This window comes from Thermobia domestica, chromosome 11 (assembly GCF_964235325.1).
Source record: "Thermobia domestica chromosome 11, izTheDome1.hap1.1, whole genome shotgun sequence".
Lineage (NCBI taxonomy): Eukaryota > Metazoa > Arthropoda > Insecta > Zygentoma > Lepismatidae > Thermobia > Thermobia domestica.
This window is the reverse complement of record NC_137464.1, coordinates 55,091,154-55,114,381: the sequence shown is the minus strand read 5'-3', so window position 1 is coordinate 55,114,381 and position 23,228 is coordinate 55,091,154. Positions and strand designations below refer to the sequence as shown.

Genomic DNA, 23,228 nt, shown 5'->3' with positions numbered 1-23,228 from the left:
TAGTTGTTTACAATGATAAACAATTCATGCAAAGATTTCAGTGCGGATGTAGCTCGGGGCTAGAAGGCCTAGGTCCCCTCGGTTTTTTGAATGATAAAAATAATTTAAGGTATTATTTATATATTTTTGAAAGTTTATTGTAAACTCATGATATACCTATCATAGTCTGGGGTCTTGCTGCCCCTCTAGTTTTTACCTTCTAGATCCGCCCCTGATAGATGCTACGAGGTTTTCTGATCCAATTTTAAATTTCCTAGAAGTTGCACTACGTTTTTCTTTAAATTTAGTTTTGTTGTCATGTTTATATTGTGGAACACTTACGGAGACTAAGCCCATGACTAGAATCGAATCCGAAATCCGAAAAAAACAAGATGATTAACATTATTTGTTCAATATTAACAAAAGATGCCCAAATTTTATGTCCGAATGTATTCACATAATAATCTCCGTGAGAGAGACTACGTTAAATTCGGAATTAACTCAGTAAATTACAAATGAAACTGAGCTATAGAACCAAGCCTCTCTATTGGTCAGGTTCTTGAACTTCTAGGACCTATGGCCATGTTAGTCCTTCACGTATAAGGGATAAAGTCTCTTGCGGATCACTCTGTCCGAGGAAAGGGAAGGAAGAAAGCGGCCAGGGACCTGTATGTGTTAAGTACCGTTCCGGCATTTGCGTGGTGTAAATGAGGAAAACCCCACGCAGGATAGCTACCTGTAAAAGCGTTAATATTTTTTCGATCGAGTGTTCCAACCGGGAATCGAACCCATGACCCGAACCCATAAAGGCAAGAGATAGCGACTACGCTTCGCGGGTCTACAAAATGAACTCTGGTAAAGACAGTAAAGAGAAACTTGTGAAGCTAACATTTATGAATGAAGTATTTTTATTGGTATTTGAAGTAATAAGTATTCCATGTGTGGGATGTTACTGTGGATACTCACTATCAAAATCATCAGTACCCATAAAATGTTAAGTGATTGACTCCATTAGTAAACCCTGCAGAGATAATTGCAATACGGAAAGCTACTTATCCTTTTATTATATAGGCAACCAATGTTTCTTTGCTATTGTGCAGGTTGCATAGGAGCTAGGTAATGGTATGGATTTCAAATGGGGTAAGCATGGCCATTGTTGTCCGCGAAGGTGTTAACGGATTGACTCCATTAAAGAACTCGATAGAGATAATTGCAATAAGAAAATCTATTTATCCTTGTATTATAGGCAACCAACATTATTCTGTTACTGTACAGGTTGCATAGAAGCTAGGAAACGGTATTGATTTTAAACGACATATATGTAGATAGCCATCAATACCCGTTAAGATGTTAACTGATTGATTCCATTAATGAATTTGGCCGAGATTATTGCTCTAGCTATCTATTAAAATAAATAAGTAAAAAAAAAAAACTTAAAATTTGGCTTTCGTTCAAGCATTATCATGTGGAAGAACTAACATTGCATACTAATATTGCAATCCTATAAAGCTGTACGATCCTAACAAAATGATCCTAAGTTATCCAAATCTCTCTTGTATATATTTTTAGAAAAACAACCTCTGTCCATTTTCTAGGGTTAGAAGAGTGCAACATTAATCAACACGATATTATTATTATTATTATTATTATTATTATTATTATTATTATTATTATTATTATTATTATTATTATTATTATTATTTAAAAGTCTCATTTTCACTGTTTCGTATTAGAATGTTTCTTCCTCCTCTACACAGATATGTGCGCTAGTGATAATACGGTTTCTTCCCTTGGATGAGGCCAAGTTAACAGACGATCTAGTCACGCTCGACTAACACTACATTTCAACTACATCCATTGCGAGGTAATGCTGTTCTTAAGATGTACGAGTTCGCTTCCCTCTCACGTAACATGCAGGTCTATTAATTTATAATACTTTATAGCAAACTGCGTGTACTCAGAATAGTTTATCTTTTTTATTTATACTTTTTTCTTTTCTATTTTAATACGAGTTCCCTAGTGTCTGTATGGTTAGCGAACGCGTCTTTGACATGGTTCACCCGAGTTCGATACCGATTCGAAGCTATTGTGGTTCGGATCCCACGTTTAGTTGTAGGTTAACGTAACATATAGTCTGTGCTGAATGGGACACTAAACTTTAATTACCCCACCAATCAACCGATTTTAATACAAAGGTTATTTTTTATATAAAATTAATCGTAACTATGATTTATATATTAATGTAAAATGTTGCAAATTATTATAGTTTTCAAGAATCAAACTAATAAAAATAAATAAAATTTTCTGAACGGATAATAGATGTAAAAATAGGATAGGGTTTTGAACATTACGAGAAACCGCGGTAGAGCGTTCATTTCAAGTGCATGGGGTCTTTATTTCGATTCCAGCTCGCGCCAAGTGAACTTTGTGGTGGACTAACACCGTACGCGTGAGTTTTCTCGGGATTTTCTCGTTTCCTCCCACTTTTTTATTTCTTCTATTTCATTCATTTCTTACCATCACCGTCTCCTTTAGGCTAGCTGGTATAATCATGGGACGTAAAATTTTAAGATTTCATATCATTTCATTGAACATCGCGTAACTGGTTTTGACGTGAATGTATGATTATTATTCTCTGTCCCAGTGTGTGTGTGCTGAGAAAGATACAGGTTCGATCGCGAGTTGAAGTTTACAGATTTCGGTTCGTATGTACATTAAAGTGTAGGTTTTCGTCTTCCATAGCCTCAGCACTGAAATGGGCGTAAGCAAGGAAGTCTCACGTATTAATGGTTAATATTGATTAACTGAATAATTAATAGGACTTTATTGTCTCTTTTCAGAATCGAGACTATATGAGATAGTCCTTAATGCTTGAAGATACGTGATAAAAAACAATACTTAATTTATATGCGAAGCAAATATTTAAACCATTGGAAATTGAACACGGAAACATACTCACAGAAGAAATACGTGTTACTTAGACGTGAAGGTCACTGAATAGCCAAAAAGAATCCCACTGTGCTTTATGTGTTCAGGGTTTCGTCGGATCGGGCCTATGTTAAACACTACGTTCTGTCGCAATGGCCTCGACACTGAAATGAACCATTAGCCTGCAACTTAATCAGAGAAAAAAAATCCATGTTCGATTGTAATAAGTGATAATTTTGTTGTTTGTCGAATTTACATCTGTGAAGCGCTTTTGCCTGAATTGGAGTGATACACGTTAGAGTTATTCGTTAATTCAAGTGCCCCCGCCAATCGTTTTTTTTTAATCATCAGTGTACACCGAAAAAATAAATCAGGGCTGTACTAGAATAAAAACTGAAAATGTGCATGTAAAAAAGTATTTCAATTCAGCTTGTTGGTCTCAGTAATTATTTGGTAGCAGGGAACACATATGTATTATTCAGTACAGTTAATTTATTCATCGTGTCTTGGGTTATGGGATGCTCTCAGTATTCAATTGATTAACATGTGAATATACTGGCGACTTTGATGCACATTAACGATACAGACATTGTGTGAACCCAGTCTAGTGAAGTAATTAGGAACTACTTCAATTAAGAGACAGATAATTCCAATCTTGATAGCCAGAAATAAACCACCGATAGAGACGGGATGAGATGAGACAGTCTCAATTCTTGTCTTGCAGGCAATAGTACCGATAGAACCAATAAGTTAACTACAGATTAATGAAAAGAAAGCCTGTGGCCGGTCATAGCCCTTCATGGACTGAAAACCGAGGGCTAATTTAGATTAGCCTCTAACTATGCAAACCAATAGACTGTGTTCACTAAGTAAACTTTGATGAGATTCGGTTTACGGAAGCAAATTACGTGATTCGAAACTTTGGAAACTTGTTGAATTAGTTCATTAAGCGGTTAACCAATGTCGAATACAAGAAATTTCTTCCGAGAGAGTTAAGTTACCGTACGATAAATTGTTGTTGTAGCTACATTCGTACCTTTGAAATTGTAACTTATTTATTACATGCTAGAAGAAAATGAAGTAAGTGTATCAACATTAGCCTATTTTTATTGTAATAGGTTTCCAAACTTAGACCGTAATTTAGAGATTAATGGGGCCGCGGTGGGTCAGTGGTAGAGCGTTGACCTCTGGTGCTTGGGGTCCTGGGTTTGATCCCAGCCCCCGCCAAGTGAACTTTGTAGTGGACAAACACCGTGTGCGTGGGTTTTCTCTGGGTTCTCCCGTTTCCTCCCACTTTCTTCATTTCAGTCATTATTCATCATCTCCGTCTCCTTTAGCCTAACCGGCATAACCGTGGGACGTAAAACTCAAAGATTTAATTTCATTTCATTTTAGTGATTAAAACATACCTATTTGTGTAAAAGGAGAGTTGAAACTGATAACTCAGTGTTAATTTATAATTATCGCAGCGTATTGTCAACGCTGAACCATAGCGTGTAAGAAAGATTTGATAGCTGCAGTTAATTTCACTACGAATTCAATATTGAATATCCATTATCATAATTGACAGAATGTTTAATGAACAGAATATTATATAATTGGTTTGGCGGCTAATGTATGATTACCGTTTTCTCTCCATGTGTGTGTGTGTGTGTATGTGTGCTCAGGAATACCTAGGTTCGATTACGAGTTGATACTTATCGATTTCGTTTTGTACATTAGCTCATACGTAGGCTCTGTCTTATATAGCATCAGCGCTGAAATAGACGTTTAACCTAAACTAACCAAGCAAGCCTCGTATTAAGTAGACATAACTTATTAACTGAATTCTTAATAGGACTTGCATGTCCTTTTTCAACACCTATACTGTATGAGATAGACCCTAATTCTTAAAGCGGGATCCGAAGCAATTGCTTCCACTGAAAATCGAATACGGAATCACGCGCACAGAAAACACAGGCGTTACTTGATCACGAAGGTCATTACTGAGTAACCAAAAAGATCTCACTATATTTTATGTGCTCGTGGTTTCGTCGACATATTGGCTATTGTGATTGTGATTTCACAGATGTATTGGCTAGAGCATGTGCCTTTGGTGGTGCTAGGGAATTACATTTGACTGCGCTACAGTAGTTCAGCTATGAGTCACGTCTTACATACCCTTGGCTTTCACAAAGGATGTAAACACATATCTGCATTATATTTGTATTAATCTAATAGTTAAAAATAAATTTGTGCCCTGTACTGAGCATTTATTAACCGGATGAACGAGCCGGTGACAATAGTCGAATGGTATCTCCAGTAAGAGCACATTACAAGTATTACAGGGGTTCGGATTCTACTTTAAATTTTGTACATTCACGTCTCGTAGCCAGGGTGCTGTAAACTGACGCTACATTCAATAAACAAACAACTTTTAAACAGGTTTCGTGAAATCGAGTGAAAATGAGGCGTTACGCTGACTATCGTGAAGAGACACCCATTACGGGTTTGAGTCCTCCTTAAAGAGCATGAACTTTTTAAATTGTTCTCGATAATTGTGTGTTCGTGGGCCTGTCGGATTTGATAGTAATCGAATATGTTAGAAAGAGAAGACAAAGAGTATGAAAACACATAAAATTATCTTGGTTGTTCAGCTTCGGATCACAAGGCGTAATTATCGTGGATTCGGGTACCACTAAGTTCCTCTTGTAACTATCTTCGTTGTATCTGTGTTCTTATACTTTTCGACTTGGAATTCGTAGATAATAAAATAGACAATGCTTGAGACAATTTCCTAGTTGAGACACAAGTGATGGAATGAGTCATGGGTCACGGGATCACTTGCGTCACGACTTTTGTCGTCTAGATTTTGGTCTCGCTTCTCGGACAGTCTGACCCGAGCACACAGACCCAGTGACCTGGACAGACCCGGTGACCCTGAGGCAGCCGAAATATGAGCTCCTCATAATTATTGCAAAATTTTATACTTGATTATTGATGTTTATCATTATAGCTGGAGACTCCAGGTGTGACATTTTAAGATCAAGATATTATCATTCAATATTTCAAATATAATTTAATGTTTGTTCGTCCCACCTTACTGAAAAGTAATACTGTAATTTCTAAATATAGACTGTACAAAAATATTTAACAACACCCAATTTGGGCTTAGCGATATCTTTTATATTCCAAACGACAAATTATAAAAGTATGCTCGATTAAAATTTGACGATCTCTCATAACAAATACACTAACTTATCTTTTCTGTGATTCTTACGCGATTATATTGTGATAAATCTTGTAGTTATCTTTCAGTGTAGTGCTTTAACACACATATACAGATGAAAAGAACGAGTGAGAAATATAATTTTTGATTTAGTAGAAAATAGAGAAGTGAGAATCATGTATGTTAGAATTACTAAGAGCTATACATATACTCTCCATGTTGTCGTCACCAAATCATTTAAGGTCTGGGACACACCGAGTCTTCCACTGTCAGTTTGGGTCATGGGTCTATTTGCCTCACGTTGGTCACTTTGGGTCAACCCAAGTAATCAGGTCAGATAAGTAATGGGTTTGTCTGCCTCTGGATCTTCCAAGTCATCTTTTCATTACTACTTGAGACGAATTTAAAATAATATAGTATTTAGCGTTTTGTTTCCTAATTCGGAGGTTCCGACTTCGGATCCGGTGGGCGGCAATCCTACTGAGGTTTTTCCATGTAGTTGCTTGGAGTAGAGATTGCTGTTCTTTGCAGCAGAGAGACTATACAAGACATAGACTTTAACGTGTGCTCCGAACTAAATTGAGGTTTCACCGGGAATTGTAGACGGGTCTCCCGCGCCAAAGACAAGTACACCATATAGAGGTTTTCCAAGTTTTCCTTCTCAGTTTATCAGATGAATACTGTGGAGGTACCCGGATCACTTCAATACTGTTATTGTAAATTGTTATAGACTTTCGATAATTTCGGGAAAACTGACCCGATAATAGCTATAGCTAGAAATTCGTTAAATACAATAAATCGATAAATCTTTCAAGATACATATAGATATTGTACCTTCATATTCATATATTATATCTTTACCTAGTCTAGTGAATATCAGCTCTTCCCGCTGGTGTAGTGGCTATCGCGTGAGCCTTTGTTTGACATAGTCCCGGGCTTGATTCCCGGTGGGAATGCACAAAAATTCATTCATTACACCACCATTCTCTTTCATCATTCAGCTAAAGTCTAGTCTAGTCATAATTAGTCTAAAGGACATAATCATTGCACGTTAAACTAAGATTTAACTTCATTTCATTTCTACTGATTAGTGCGGGCGCTTCTGTTCCGAGTTTAATTCCCGGTGGGGCTTGTTTTGAAATTTGAACGCACTGCAGTAATTCGAAATCCACCTTAAACTACGGGTCCATGTCTCATATAGCTTCGGTGCTGAAGAGGGACACACTTGACTATAACGAACCAACTAACTTGACACTAACTTCTTCCTTCCAAATATTAATAACGAAAAATTAATTGATATACTTAGTTATAACGAAATAATAACCTTCTGCTGTTATAACACTTTCCTTTAGGCTGGTTATGGAAGAATTGACGGAACGAAAGAACTCCGGGAAAACTCACGAATACTGACCACGAGATGTCATCATAATCATCATAGGTATTCTCCTATTATTGGTAGGTTACTTGCTGCCACTAACAATCTTCCATCCTCCACGGTATTCCGCTAAACTCTTCGTTTTTCTGTTTTGATATCGTCTATTAATTATAGACTCCTTTGCCCTCTCCCTCTCTTTCCTGCCACCATATCCTCTAGAACGTCCCACATGATACAGTTCCTTCTTAGCCAATGTTCCAACAAGTTTCTTTTCCTCTTCTTAATAATATTTACATTCAGGGCCGGATCAAGGATTTTCAGAGGGGGGATACCAAATAACAGTCAGTACATTTGAATTCAATTTGAATTTTTAAAATAACTTTAGTCATCCGTGGTGTGAATGAGGAGTTGCCCTGAAAATACTAAGTATCTGCCCTCGATGAATCCTTTTCTTTCAACCTTCAGAAAATTGACAGAAACTATTGATTTTGCAAAACTCACTCCTAGCTTCTCACTTTAGGTAGTGTATATTTACAACGAAGGGTGATGCACGTGCACCTTTGCAACCCCTGTAAATCCGGCCCTATCTACATTTGGTCTTTCCTCCCAACACCCTCTCATTCATTTTCCAGTCGACCTAGCTAATTCTTTCCGTTTTTCTCCACATCCACATTTCAAAAGTTTCAAGTCGTTTTCCATCAGTTTTGCGCAACCCATACAGTATAAAAATTTACACGAAACATTGTATGAGTTCTTTTCTCAATTTTTTTTATTCAAAGTCCCACAAAATAGTATTTTCTTCCTCCTAAAAGCTTCTTTCTTCATTCCTATTCTTGCTTTTATTTCATGTTCACAATTCATGTAATCATGTAATCCCCAAATATCAAAAACTAGTCACCTATTCTATTTTCTCCCCTCCTATTTCTATTTTCGACACCGAACCACATGGTTCCAATTCTACGAGACGAGACGAGAAATAAACTTTTGTCTTCTCGTTCTTGCAATTTTGTAAAAAAATCTGTTATTTCAATTCTCGAAAAAAATTGTCGTTTTCTCAAAAAGTTCTTGTCTTGTTTCGAAAAGTTGTATATACTGTACACAATGTATGATCTGAGTTTTTTTTTTTTTTTTTAATTTCATCTATAAGTTATCAGAATTCTTGCTAGTCATGAGATGTCCACGAAGTGTGTGACACTGTATAACAACTAGTGGTGGGCACAAAAACAGGTTTTTCGGTTTTTAGAAAAACTGGTTCGGTTTTCTCCAAAAGCGGTTTCGGTTTTCTTCAAAACCGGTTCGTTTTTTTCCGAAATCGGTTATCGATTTTCTCCAAAACCGGTTATCGATTTTCTCCAAAACCGGTTATCAGTTTTCTCCAAAACCGGTTATCGGTTTTCTCCAAAACCGGTTCGATTTTTCAGCTGATCCGGTTTCGGTTTTCTTCAAAACCCATTCCGTTTTTTAAAAAATTTGTTCTATTTCTGACCAGAATGGTGTTTCGTTGTTCTCCGCAAACCGAATCCATTTCCACAGAAATAGTCTTATGTGTTTTCGAAAAGTTTTCACCGAAACCAGTTTCGGTGATAACCGAACCGGTCTTGGAGAAAACCGAAACCGGTTTCGGTGAAAAACCAAACCGGTTTTGGAGAAAACCGAAATGTCGGTTTTCGGGTTTCGGTTTTTATAAAAACCGGTTTTGCCCATTTAAACCATATTTAGTATTTGAGTATTTTGTGAAATGATTTCCGTATCTTAAAACGCCAATAAATACTCTTCATTGTGATCGTACAATAACTTTATCAGCTTATGGTTTTTATACTATGAATCATGTATCGCTAAAAGTAGTGTTTGAGACCTAACACTGTTTGAATGATCTAGTGATGATCGTCCCGTCTTGAATTTCAGAAAAATATTTTTGTCTCGTTTTAGGAAAGAGATTTTTCTGATCTCACTGACTACATTTGTTGTTCACCGCAAATTTAAGTGGTTTTGGGAGACACGGTGACTCAGTGTTAGAGGGTTCACCTGTGGTGCATGGGGTCCTTGGTTCGATCCCAGCTCGTACCAAGCGAAATTTGTGTTGTATAAACACCGTATCCATGAGTTTGCTCGGTGTTCTTCCGTTTCCTCCCACTTTTCCATCCCACCATTTCTAAACCGCTGTGATCTCTAAAAAAAAAAATAAATACTATGCTCTTGTATTGTTCCGAATTCATATTCCCGTTGACGCAAATGACTTTCGATGTTCTCTGAGTATGACTAAGCTGTTGGCGAACTAACGTAACAATGATAGGTGCTGATTTATTGACCATATATCATTCAACTTAAATCCGGCCGGCTATAGCCCTTGTTCCGTTCTGAAATCGTTAAGGTGTTTCTTTTATCATACTTGTTAAATTCTCACCGGAAATTTACTCAAATCCGCTTCAGGAGCTAATGTGGTTCTGATCGTACGTTGAACAGTAGGTCCACATCTCATGTATCCTCAGTGCTGCAAGGAACGCTAAACTCAAATGAATCCAATCCCCATTCGCACCATGTTCTGCTATTTTTTTTTTTTTTTTTTTTTAAGATTCGGGTTACAATTAAGTTTAGCGTATTAGGGCCTACTAGTTGTAGCATTAATCCATTGAATATTATAGATTAAAACGGGTCTTTAATAAGAAACTGGACAACATTGTGTCCGTGAGTTTTCTCGGGGCTCTCCCGTTTCCTTCCACATTCTTATTCCACCAATTCTTGCATCAACATTCACTTGTTTTCTTTATTGTCTCCCTTAGCCTAAAGGGTATAATCGTGGGACGTTAAACTAAAAGATTTCATTCTACCAAGCTTTTTTCAACTTTCCCACAAAAAATCTCGATACCTTATTTATGTAATTTTTCAATAAGTTCGTTATAGAGTACGCGACACCTATTAGCGTGATAGGTGACACACAGACTGGGACATCTGAAATATATTATTATGCTTTTTTCTTCCAAACTTAAGAGTATTAGTCTAGTCTTCTGCCTTAATAGTGAAAAAATAACATAAATAATTTGAGACTATGCTTGCAAATAGTGTAGAAATACTGTAGGAAACTAGATACTTGCAATACGAAGGCTAAGAATGTTTAATGGAAAGTTATGAATTCGCTATTTGCACAGAAAAGATTGATTGCCCTTAATATCCTTTGTGACTTCAAGATTAGAAAGGATTTCACCTATCATTATTTACTGGCCGCGGTGCCTCAGTGGTAAAGCATTTACTTATGGTGCATGGGGTCCCTGGTTCGACCACAGCTCGCGCCAACTGAACTTTGTGTTGGGAAAACACCGTGTGCATGGGTTTTCTAGGGGTTCTCCCGTTTCCTTTTACTTTATTCATTCCATCCATTTCTCATCGTCACCGTCTCCTCTAGCCTAATCAGCATAACCGTGGAAAGTAAAACTTAAAGTTTTCTTTAAGTGTTTCATGGTTTCACGTCCTAGTTGCATTTCCAACCGAGTTTCAACCTGCGAATACGTTGACCAACAGCAAAGCTCTGCAGTGTCATTTCATTAGGTTATAGTTGAGAATTAAGCTTTCCAATGTGTAATTAATTAGAAAATATTCAGTAATAAAACAACACCGATCCTCCCCGCTGGTGTAATAGTTAGCGCACGTGCCTTTTGTGTACAGAGTTCTGAGTTCGATTCCAGGAAGGATATTAAAATTTGAACACATTACAGTTGTTCAAGTACCACCTTAAACTGTAGATTCACGTCTCATGAAGTCTTTTTGCTGAAAAGTTAGTTAACATTTAACAACAACAACAAGTAAACAACGTCGATGTTGTATGACAAGTGGATTTCAGCTTATCAGGTATTGAACTACAGCAAAGGTGAAAGGACCTTCTACCTATTTAATAATTGTGTTATGTCATTTCCAGTGTGTCATTCTCACCGAGAAGTTTCAATGTGTCTGCTCAGTTAGACATTATTTGTGGAATTTCACTTTCTTGAATTTATTCGAAAGAAACAAACGTACAATTTAAGCTGCATATTCTTCTACCTATAAGCTTGCGAAGCTAACTATTAAGGAAAAGCCTAATAGTCCCGATATACGTAGGTTCTTCACTTCACGAAATATATTTGAATCTAAAGTGTGAATCCTGACGCTTGTTGTTCGATAGAGAACAAATCCTGGTGCATTTTTAAAATATTAAATAAACGAAAACTTTCAATTTAACGTCCCATGACTATGCCCTTGATTCACGTCCCATGATTAGGCTTTCCAACACGGTGAAACACAATCGTGCGGGTTGATTAAAATCGATGTAGAAGTGCCCCCTATTACTTTTGTGCTTCAAAACGGGGTGCAGTGATTGTGTAAGTTTCTTTCAACGATTTTCAGTTGTTTTGGTCTCTGATAGGCCATTTTTGGCGCGTACAAGAAGAAAGAAAAGTAATGTTCTCAACAAAACCATGACTGTTGTCGTGCTGAAAGGGTTAGGCTAAGGGAGACGATAATTAAAGCAAATGAAAGATGATGGAAGAATTGGTGGAATGAGAAAATGGGAGGACACGGGAGTACCTCGAGAAAACTCACGGACACGATGTTGTCTACCACTAATTTAATCGACCGGGAATCGAACAAAGGACCCCACGCACCAGCGGTAAACTCTACCTCTCAGTCACCGTGTTTCCCTATCAAATGAACGTCAGAATTATACTTTACTCATATACTACCACATTTGTTTCAAAAATCCTATATGATGTTTATGAATTGTCTTTAATACCGTCAATAAATAAGAATGTAAATAACATGGCACACTAATCACGGCATTATTTCCAAAACGAATTTTTTTGAGCACTTCGAATTTTGAGTAAAGGTCACAGAAGCTATATTGATTGTTTTAAATTATATAAGTATTTAAAAGAATATTAACATAAAGGTTCAGAAGTATGTCAGAGTATTGCTTATTGTACACTTTGGTGCCAAATCGTTTCCCCCTACTTCTAACTGGACCAAAACTTACCAAGTTAACGTGTTAGAGCATTCCTCATAGGAAAAGCTAAAACATCGGAATGTATGACGAATTTGAATAAAATTTCAGTGGAAGAGCTCCTTCGTGGCTAGCGGTTAGCGTACGTGCCTTTCGCGTGGAAGACCCGGGTTCGATTCCCGACGGGAGCTAATGTGGTTCGGATTCCACTTTAATCAGTAAGTCCACGTCTCATATAGCCTCACTGCTGAACGGGACGTTAAACTCAAAATCAACTCAACTCAAACTTTCAGTGGCGTAGAGAAATCTTAATCCTGTATAATTTATCAATAACGGTAATTCAGCAGTGAAACAGAAATTTTTGCTTTTTGCTATACAAGAAGTATTCTACATACTAGTGTAAGTAGTAGGCTATGTGCAATAATGACTACGCGTATCAGCGTGGGGAAAAATAAACAAAACTAGTTACAATTTGCTAATTAATATTGTATTCTGCTGTATAGCTATGTAGTATATTAGGAAATAACTTTTTCCTGCAAAATACTGGTACAACTGTTATTATTATTATTATTTTTTAAACGTAAAAAATTCTAATTATTTATTATTATTATTATTATTATTATTATTATTATTATTATTATTATTATTATTATTATTATTATTATTATCACCAACAAACAACTTACTTTTTAGCGCCACAATCATTCTTTTCTCTCGATTTTTCGTAAACCACTCATAAAAATATATATGCTGTTTTGTTGAGCTCGATGTGTCCTATCGATTGACATTATGTCTTATTAAAAAAAAATATTTTAATTTTAAAAATTAAATCCAAGTTTTATTTTTTTATTATTTAATTTATATATTTATTAACAATGTTTTCATTTTTTACAAACTACGTATGGAATTACAACAAACAAAATACACACTTATTTAATCACAAAACTTTCTTATGAAAACAATTGCAAGTATCGCATATGCGCATTGCAAGTATTGAACACTAGCCAATCAAATAGTTTCAAATAAACTGAAACAGTGTTGGCAAATCATTACGAATAAACTTCACTCCAGTGGTACGTCTTACATTAAAAAAAATATATGAAACTTATCCAAGTTAATGATAATTTTACGGTATATTTTGTTAACCACACTTGAATCCTGAAAATGAAATGGAATCTTTGAGTTCCATTATTATGAACTTTAGTTTAAGGGTCACGGATGATTAAAGCAAGTGAATGATAATGGTAGAATTGGTGGAATGATAAAGTGGAAGGAATTGGTAGGTACCCCGAGGAAACCCACGGACACGAACGTGTCCACCACAAACTTATTTGGCCGTGAATCGAAGTAGGGACCCGACGCACCAGACGTAAGCGCTCTACCACCGAACCACTATGTTCCCCTATCTTTAAATCTTGCTAGTGTTGTAATGAAGAACACAACGAAAGTATGTTTTAGTGTCAGTTTCACACAAGAGGCTCTTGTTCGCCATTAAATTTCTTAGGTTTAGAAAGAAATTAGTTTTTATTTTTGTAATTTTTTCGAAAACTACACATGAGATTTTTACACTCAACAATATTCATTTGTTCCGCGCAATAAAATTTTTAGACTGATATATGTTTCCTCTTTGGACCATTTTTTTTCCTTTTAAATGCACAATATTCTAGAATATTAGAGTAATTGTCTTATTTGAGTTCTTTACACTCGTTTCTAACGTCATAAATATACTCATGATACAAACGGCACCTCTGCGATTTGTTTTAGTCCTATGAAAAGTCCTAGTCATTTTAATGGGTATAGCAATTCCTTACTAGGCTGTAGAGCTCAAATTATTTTCTTCTCTGTCCAAAAATTAAATTGATTCTCTAAACATAGCCTAAGTTATAATAAGTTATCGGAATTATGAGAAAAACTAAATTATACAAATTCTCAAAATAATTTAACAAAAATTTGAAAATTCTATGGCCCAAAATAATTATATTTATTATTTGTTTACTCATATTTCTGAACATTAGTGACATCTATGCAGCATGTTTGAGGGATGACGTCCCTCGGCAAGGACACTATCAGCGGTTAGGCGGAAGAGTCTTAGGACATTTATATTAGGCACCATTCCGCCATTTGCCTTGTGTAAATGTGGAAGACTGAAGACAAAACTCACTTAGAATGACTTTTCGACCGAGTGTCCCTACTTCGAATCGAACTCAGAACCCCTTGCACCAGGGACGAAACCGTTAACAACAACGCTGCGCGGTGAAACTCAAAGCAAGTATAAAATCAATTGCGTTTCTTAAATAGGAACTGCGGAACTGGCATTGTAGATTGAAGAGAAAAATTAGAAAGTGAAACCTGACATAAAGTGTCATAGGAGGATTAACATTGTAAAATACACAGTGAGAGTGACACGACAGAATGACACAATTCTTTCTAACGAGTGATTTTTTCAGTGTGTGAGATTTATGAAGTTCGTGCTCACGTGCTTAATATGATGTGCTACTTTTTCCGTATCTCTGTGGTTAGTAGACCTGCTTTCAGCGTAAGAGCATGGTATGACTCCCGGTGAGAGCTTATGTGATTCGGATTCAACATTAAGATGCAGATCCACACGCATTGTATACTGCTCGTGCTGATAATGGACACTAAACTACAAATCAATCAACCAATTTTATACCAGTTATAAGATTACCACTTTTATAGACAGTAGAGAGAATCACACGAAACATTTTGTACGGGTTATGGATAACACCGTTACCCGTTAAGATGTTAACGGAATCACTTCATTAACGAACTCGACCGAGATAATCGCTCCAACTATTTATTTCAGAATTCAAAAATTTGCTTATATGTATTGGATATTGGCTATAGATAGCCTCTGTTATAGTCGCGGTTATCCGTTAATATGTTAACGGATTGACTCCATTAGAAAAAAAAACAGAATTCGAAAAATCGCTAACAACTATGGGATATGGGTTATAAATATCCCCTGTAATAATCACGGTTATCCATTAATATCTTAACGGATTTACTTCATTAGAAAAAAAACAGAATTCGAAAAATCGCTTATATGTATGGTGTATATGCTATAGGGTAGCCTCCGTTATAGTCGCAGTTATTCGTTAATGTGTTAACGAAGCAAAAATAAAGAATTCGAGATATCGCTTATATGTACGGGGTAAGGGCTATAGATAGTCTCCGTTATAGTCGCGGTTATCCGTTAATATATTAACGGATTGACGCCATTAGCAAAAAAAATTGTAAAATAGCTTATACGTACGGAGTAAGAGTTATAAATAGCCACTTTATAGTCACGATCATCCGTTAATATATTAACGGATTGACTCCATTAGCAAAAAGAAACAGAATTTGAAAAATCGCATATTAATATGGTGTATATGCTATAGGGTAGCCTCTGTTATAGTCACAGTTATCCGTTAATGTGTTATTGAAGCGAAAATAAAGAATTGGAGACATCGCTTATATGTACGGGGTAGGGGCTATAGATAGCCGCCGTTATAGCCAGGGTGATAAGTCAATATGTTAATGGATTGACATCATTAGCAAAAAAAAAAAAAAAAAAAAAAACAGAATTTGTAAAATCGCTTATATGTGTGGAGTATGAGTTATAGATAGCCACTTTATAGTCACGGTCATCCGTTAATATGTTAACGGATTGACACCATTAGCAAAAAGAAACAGAATTTGAAAAATCGCTTATTAATATGGTGTACATGCTATAGCGTAGCCTCCGTTATAGTCGCAGTTATCCGTTAATGTGTTATTGAAGCGAAAATAAAGAATTCGAGACATCGCTTATATGTACGGGGTAGGGGCTATAGATAGCCGCCGTTATAGCCAGGGTGATAAGTCAATATGTTAATTTATTGACATCATTAGAAAAAAAAACAGAATTTGTAAAATCGCTTATATGTGTGGAGTATGAGTTATAGATAGCCACTTTATAGTCACAGTCATCTGTTAATATGTAAACGGATTGACACCATTAGCAAAAAGAAACAGAATTTGAAAAATCGCTTATTAATATGGTGTACATGCTATAGCGTAGCCTCCGTTATAGTCGCAGTTATCCGTTAATGTGTTATTGAAGCGAAAATAAAGAATTCGAGACATCGCTTATATGTACGGGGTAGGGGCTATAGATAGCCGCCGTTATAGCCAGGATGATAAGTCAATATGTTAATGAATTGACATCATTAGCAAAGAAAAAAAAAAGAATTTGTAAAATCGCTTATATGTGTGGAGTATGAGTTATAGATAGCCACTTTATAGTCACGGTCATCCGTTAATATATTAACGGATTGACACAATTAGCAAAAAGAAACAGAATTTGAAAAATCGCTTATTAATATGGTGTACATGCTATAGCGTAGCCTCCGTTATAGTCGCAGTTATCCGTTAATGTGTTATTGAAGCGAAAATAAAGAATTGGAGACATCGCTTATATGTACGGGGTAGGGGCTATAGATAGCCGCCGTTATAGCCAGGATGATAAGTCAATATGTTAATGGATTGACATCATTAGCAAAAAAAAAAAAAAAAAAAAAAAAAACAGAATTTGTAAAATCGCTTATATGTGTGGAGTATGAGTTATAGATAGCCACTTTATAGTCACGGTCATCCGTTAATATATTAACGGATTGACACAATTAGCAAAAAGAAACAGAATTTGAAAAATCGCTTATTAATATGGTGTACATGCTATAGCGTAGCCTCCGTTATAGTCGCAGTTATCCGTTAATGTGTTATTGAAGCGAAAATAAAGAATTGGAGACATCGCTTATATGTACGGGGTAGGGGCTATAGATAGCCGCCGTTATAGCCAGGGTGATAAGTCAATATGTTAATGGATTGACATCATTAGCAAAAAAAAAAAAAAACAGAATTTGTAAAATCGCTTATATGTGTGGAGTATGAGTTATAGATAGCCACTTTATAGTCACAGTCATCTGTTAATATGTAAACGGATTGACACCATTAGCAAAAAGAAACAGAATTTGAAAAATCGCTTATTAATATGGTGTACATGCTATAGCGTAGCCTCCGTTATAGTCGCAGTTATCCGTTAATGTGTTATTGAAGCGAAAATAAAGAATTCGAGACATCGCTTATATGTACGGGGTAGGGGCTATAGATAGCCGCCGTTATAGCCAGGATGATAAGTCAATATGTTAATGAATTGACATCATTAGCAAAGAAAAAAAAAAGAATTTGTAAAATCGCTTATATGTGTGGAGTATGAGTTATAGATAGCCACTTTATAGTCACGGTCATCCGTTAATATATTAACGGATTGACACCATTAGCAAAAAGAAACAGAATTTGAAAAATCGCTTATTAATATGGTGTACATGCTATAGCGTAGCCTCCGTTATAGTCGCAGTTATCCGTTAATGTGTTATTGAAGCGAAAATAAAGAATTGGAGACATCGCTTATATGTACGGGGTAGGGGCTATAGATAGCCGCCGTTATAGCCAGGGTGATAAGTCAATATGTTAATGGATTGACATCATTAGCAAAAAAAAAAAAAAAAAAAACAGAATTTGTAAAATCGCTTATATGTGTGGAGTATGAGTTATAGATAGCCACTTTATAGTCACAGTCATCTGTTAATATGTAAACGGATTGACACCATTAGCAAAAAGAAACAGAATTTGAAAAATCGCTTATTAATATGGTGTACATGCTATAGCGTAGCCTCCGTTATAGTCGCAGTTATCCGTTAATGTGTTATTGAAGCGAAAATAAAGAATTCGAGACATCGCTTATATGTACGGGGTAGGGGCTATAGATAGCCGCCGTTATAGCCAGGATGATAAGTCAATATGTTAATGAATTGACATCATTAGCAAAGAAAAAAAAAAGAATTTGTAAAATCGCTTATATGTGTGGAGTATGAGTTATAGATAGCCACTTTATAGTCACGGTCATCCGTTAATATATTAACGGATTGACACAATTAGCAAAAAGAAACAGAATTTGAAAAATCGCTTATTAATATGGTGTACATGCTATAGCGTAGCCTCCGTTATAGTCGCAGTTATCCGTTAATGTGTTATTGAAGCGAAAATAAAGAATTGGAGACATCGCTTATATGTACGGGGTAGGGGCTATAGATAGCCGCCGTTATAGCCAGGGTGATAAGTCAATATGTTAATTTATTGACATCATTAGAAAAAAAAACAGAATTTGTAAAATCGCTTATATGTGTGGAGTATGAGTTATAGATAGCCACTTTATAGTCACGATCTTCCGTTAATATGTTAAGGGATGACTCCATTAGCAAAGAAAGACCTTCAGAAATGAAGAGTTCGCTTACATGTATGGAATATGGTCTATAGATACCCACCATTAAAGTCGCTATTACCGATATCAATTAAGTTACTTTTATTAACAACCTAGGCCGAGATAATCGCTCTTCCTATTTACTATAAGAGAAAAAGAATTAAAAAATTCGATTATATGTATGGCACATGAGGGTACAGATAACTACAATTAAAGTCTCCGTTATCCGTTAAGGTATAAACGGATTGAACTTCGTTTGTGAACTTGATCGAAATAATCGGTGCAGCAATCCATTGCAAAAAATAAATAAATAAATAAATAAATAAATAAATAAATAAATAAATAAATAAATAAATAAATAAATAAAAATAAAAATAAAAATAAAATAAAAAAATAAAAAAAATAAAAAAAATGCTTCCATTCAAGAGTTATCATGCGCAGTAAAGAACGGACGAACAGATTTAGCAAGGCACACTTGCAAGGGCACCCATCAGGAGGTAAGGTGGGGCGCTCACTCCCCCTAGAGGAAATCGTACTTCGGAATATCGAAAACCGAATTAAATTTTTACATTACTTACAGCAAAATGTGAACCTATATTAGAAATGTCGCGTATACTTGCCCCCCCTTCTTCGAAACCACAATATGGGCGCCCTTGCACACTTGCAAGTTTCCCTGCGTGATCCTAATAAAATACTTACACTGGTTCAATCAAAAGACATGACAAACTGTTCTCATATTTAACTTTTCTCAGAACTCTGTCACTTTCGTATCTTTTTAGACTTACAAACTACGCCATACATACGTATAGGAACATCTGTCCATCTGTCTCTCGACAGGTTCCAGACAATAAATAAATAAATATATAAAAAATAAATAAAAAAATAAAGTAGAGAAACAAGGCGGTTTTCTGGAAGGGATTTAGAATTACAAGAATTAGCCCTATCTCATCCATTAACCCTCAATTTAAACCGGAAGTAGTAGAAAAAGGCCACTTCCTATTTCAACGTTCATTACCACAGAGCAAAAACGGTAATTAAGAAACGAGAAAGAAGAAGGAGTTTTTGAAATCGATTCAGCGTCTTAAGAATACAATTATTTCCACTCTTTTCTCTTAGTAAAACCGGAAATGAAAAATACTTACTGCTACTTCCGGTTTCAATATTGATCACAGAGCAAACTCGGTAACTACTAACGAGATATGGATTTTTGATATGGATTGGAGGTCTCAAGACTAAGGGACATCTCGGGTTTTTACCTCTTTATTCCAACGGAAACTAGTGGCTTCGTGTAGCGTAGTTGTCAATGCTCTCGCCTTTGATGCAATTGACCCCAGCTTCATTTTCCGGTGGGGGTCCTCGGTCGGAAAGGTGTTACATTTTTCATCCTGAGTGAAGTTTCTCCTAGGTTTTCCTCATTTTACATCAGGCAAATGCCGGTATTGTACCTAACACAATGGTCCCAGGTATCAATACCTTTCTTCCTCTCCAATTTTGAGAGCAGTGTAATCGCCGATGGACGTCATCCCTTAGCCTATGGTCACAGTGGATCTGACTTCCACCGATTTTTTACTCTGATATACTCTGACAACATCGGTGAAATAAACAAATGCATTGAGAGAAGTATACGTGGTCAGACTGGCGCCGACATGGTCTGGCGACTACAGCCGACTTCTACCAACCACCGATCGGAAACAAATTATTTTGGTTTTGTCTTCAGACTACTCCAGACTAGCGGGTGGTTTACAACTCATTGCAAGTATTGAAACTCAAATTTACATGTTACAGTAAGCCGTTTTTCTGCTGATATACATTTTCGAAAATTACTTTGCTTCTCTCTGTTTCTTCGGATCTTCTGTAAGATGTAACAAAATGTATCCTGTTCCATTCTGAAGTATTGAAAAAAACTTCTGTGGCTGCTCCACCAACTTTGGAAATAGCGTGCAAAACTCGCCATATTTCTCTCTTTCTTGAAAAATAGTATTTACATATTCGCTCCTATCTTGCTCTAAAAGTAATATTTTTAACACAGGATTTTGCAATTCCTCGTCCACACTGTATCCCACAAGAAGACAGACTGACGACGAATAGGTTGCAGTGTGACCAAGCAGTCGGCAGACGTGGTCGGCCGACCAGTCGGATGTAATCGCCAGAGTGAAAAATCGGATGCACTGTGATCGTAGGCTTATATGTGTGGCGAGCTAACATGATTATAGATGCCGAAACCGCAGAAATCTAATTCCTAATTCCTAACCTTAATTCAACCTGAAGTAGCGGCAACAAGAAGGGTAATAGATAGCGATAGAAGCAGTCTTTTCGCAAGCACAGATTCCATTTCCAACCTAACCCCTTAAGTGAAACCAGACGTTGTAGAAATGCACCATCTGTTCCAGTTTTAATATTGATAATCGTAGATCAAAAATAATCATAGATAACGAGAAACGGTTTAGTGATATGGATTGAGTACCTCAAGAAGAAGTTCTATTTCCAAGTGTATTTTTCTATTGAAACAGGAAATGGTAGAAATAAACTATAACTACCGGTTTCAATAGTGATTTGTACCAAAAAAAACTGTAAGATAAAGGGAGAAATTACTTTTTTGACATGAATACAGCATTCCAAGAGTAAATGTCATCTCGAATTTTATCCCTCTATGCAAACCAGATGCTGATCGCCTGAAAATACTATAATATATAGTGAAAAGTAGCTTTTTTTGATACGAATATGCAGTGGTGTATATACGATTTTGTTTCGGAGGAGGGGCCTTTGCAACTTCATTCCTAGAAATGTGAAAATTCTGCGAGATATTTCATTTACTTTAATATAGTAAATAAAATTTCGGGAGAGGAGGCTTAAGCACGGAAGCCCCCCCTCTTAAATACGCCAAATATGGTACCGTGACAATAGCTTTTATTTCCAACTTTTTTCCCTCTATGCGACCGGAAGTATTTGAAATTTAATTACAATTAATAAATAATTTTATATTAAGTAGACCTACTTCCGAAATGAGCTGTAATATACAATATATTGTACCAGTGGCATATTTAGGGGGACTTCCGGGCTTAAGCCCCCCCCCCGAAATCTTACTATAGTAAAGTATATGAAATGTCTTGCAGAATTTTCAAATTTTCAGGCAAAGACCCCCCGGAAGTTAGCAAAGCTCCCCACCGAAACAAAATCGTAAATACGCCACTGTATTGTACAGATAGATAATAATGTAATTTGCACAATATTTGTCTTTGATTTTGTTGCGTTATTAGAATGGAAGCAGGTAGTGCAAGTGTATTCTATTTTCATCAAGGCACGCCGCTACCTGGTGTATATTTTCCGTGACTCCTGCTTTGCTTCGCCAATATTCTTTTTGATTTCAAGCGTGATGTTGTTTTTCAAATGTTTATTAACACCTTATCGTTTAGTATATCTGGCGAAAGAAATTCTATCTGCAACATTTGGTGGATCCTGGGGGAACTTTTAGGGATGACGCGGTTACGAGGAAAGCTCTCCATCAGTTAGGTGTATTTTCGTTATGCTAGCACCTGCCAGCATAACTGCTGCCACCTGTCGGACCACCTACACACTATCTGACTCCGCAAGGTCCAAATATATCGTCATTTTGATGTTATAAATACAGAGTGGCCCAAAAGTAGGTATACGGTCTTACAAAGTGTGACATTTTAGTTTACTAAGGTTAGTTTATTTGTTTCTGTGTGTTCCAAACTTAAGATATGAGCAAATAGAGATTAAAAACAAATAACAAAGAAACTAAGTCACTACCTGAATGGATAACAATAAGGAATTTACATAAAATGTTATGAATCGGTCAGCACGGGACTGTGTACCTACTTTTGGGCCACACTGTACAGTTTTGTGTGCTTCGATTGTGAATTATCAATACATTTACCGGGTTTGTTGTATAAGAATCATTCCCTTTCGCCTCGAAAGACTTAAAGAACTGTTGAACTCCAGTCAACGAAGCTTAAAACAAAACTTAAAAAAGAGACTCTATGGTTTCTAGTTCACATCTATAATTAAGATTGCGAACTCAAACATCTAGCCAGTTCTAAAATAGATACAAATTCAATAATATAGGTAAAATTTCTATGTATTCTCTTATTAAAAAAAAAAAAAAAGGAAAGAAGTTATATAACTGTGTAATCGAATGTGTAGAAAGTTGCAACGCTGTTACGTAAGAGAGATGTTATTTAACATTTAAATTGTTCAAAAAGTGAAACTGAAGAACAGAGAACTTGCTTATGATGGATAACACGTAAGCTTTTCTTCTTCGTCTGAGGTCTCACCGATTGGGGGAGGGAAAGGGGACGACGCACATACACAGCATGACTAGTAAAAACCGGCTTCCTAATTGAAGTTCTGCATTCATGACTTATTTTGTGAAGAGTTCTTTCTTTTTTCTTTTCTTCTTTTTCCAAATGAAATTTCATTCTAAAAGGGTATTCAAGGGAGGCATACTTTT

General features: G+C 36.2%; 1 protein-coding gene and 1 long non-coding RNA gene across 2 annotated transcripts in view; one reads left to right on the top strand and one right to left on the bottom strand.

The window, feature by feature from the left end:
- side-VII (sidestep VII transmembrane protein) overlaps positions 1-23,228 on the top strand; it is a gene marked incomplete in the record, with an annotated part of 1,416,899 nt that overhangs the window by 2,025 nt on the left and 1,391,646 nt on the right.
- Positions 1-23,228, bottom strand: part of LOC145664073 (uncharacterized) — a 249,632-nt gene that overhangs the window by 164,336 nt on the left and 62,068 nt on the right. The gene's annotated exons all lie outside the window — the stretch shown is intronic.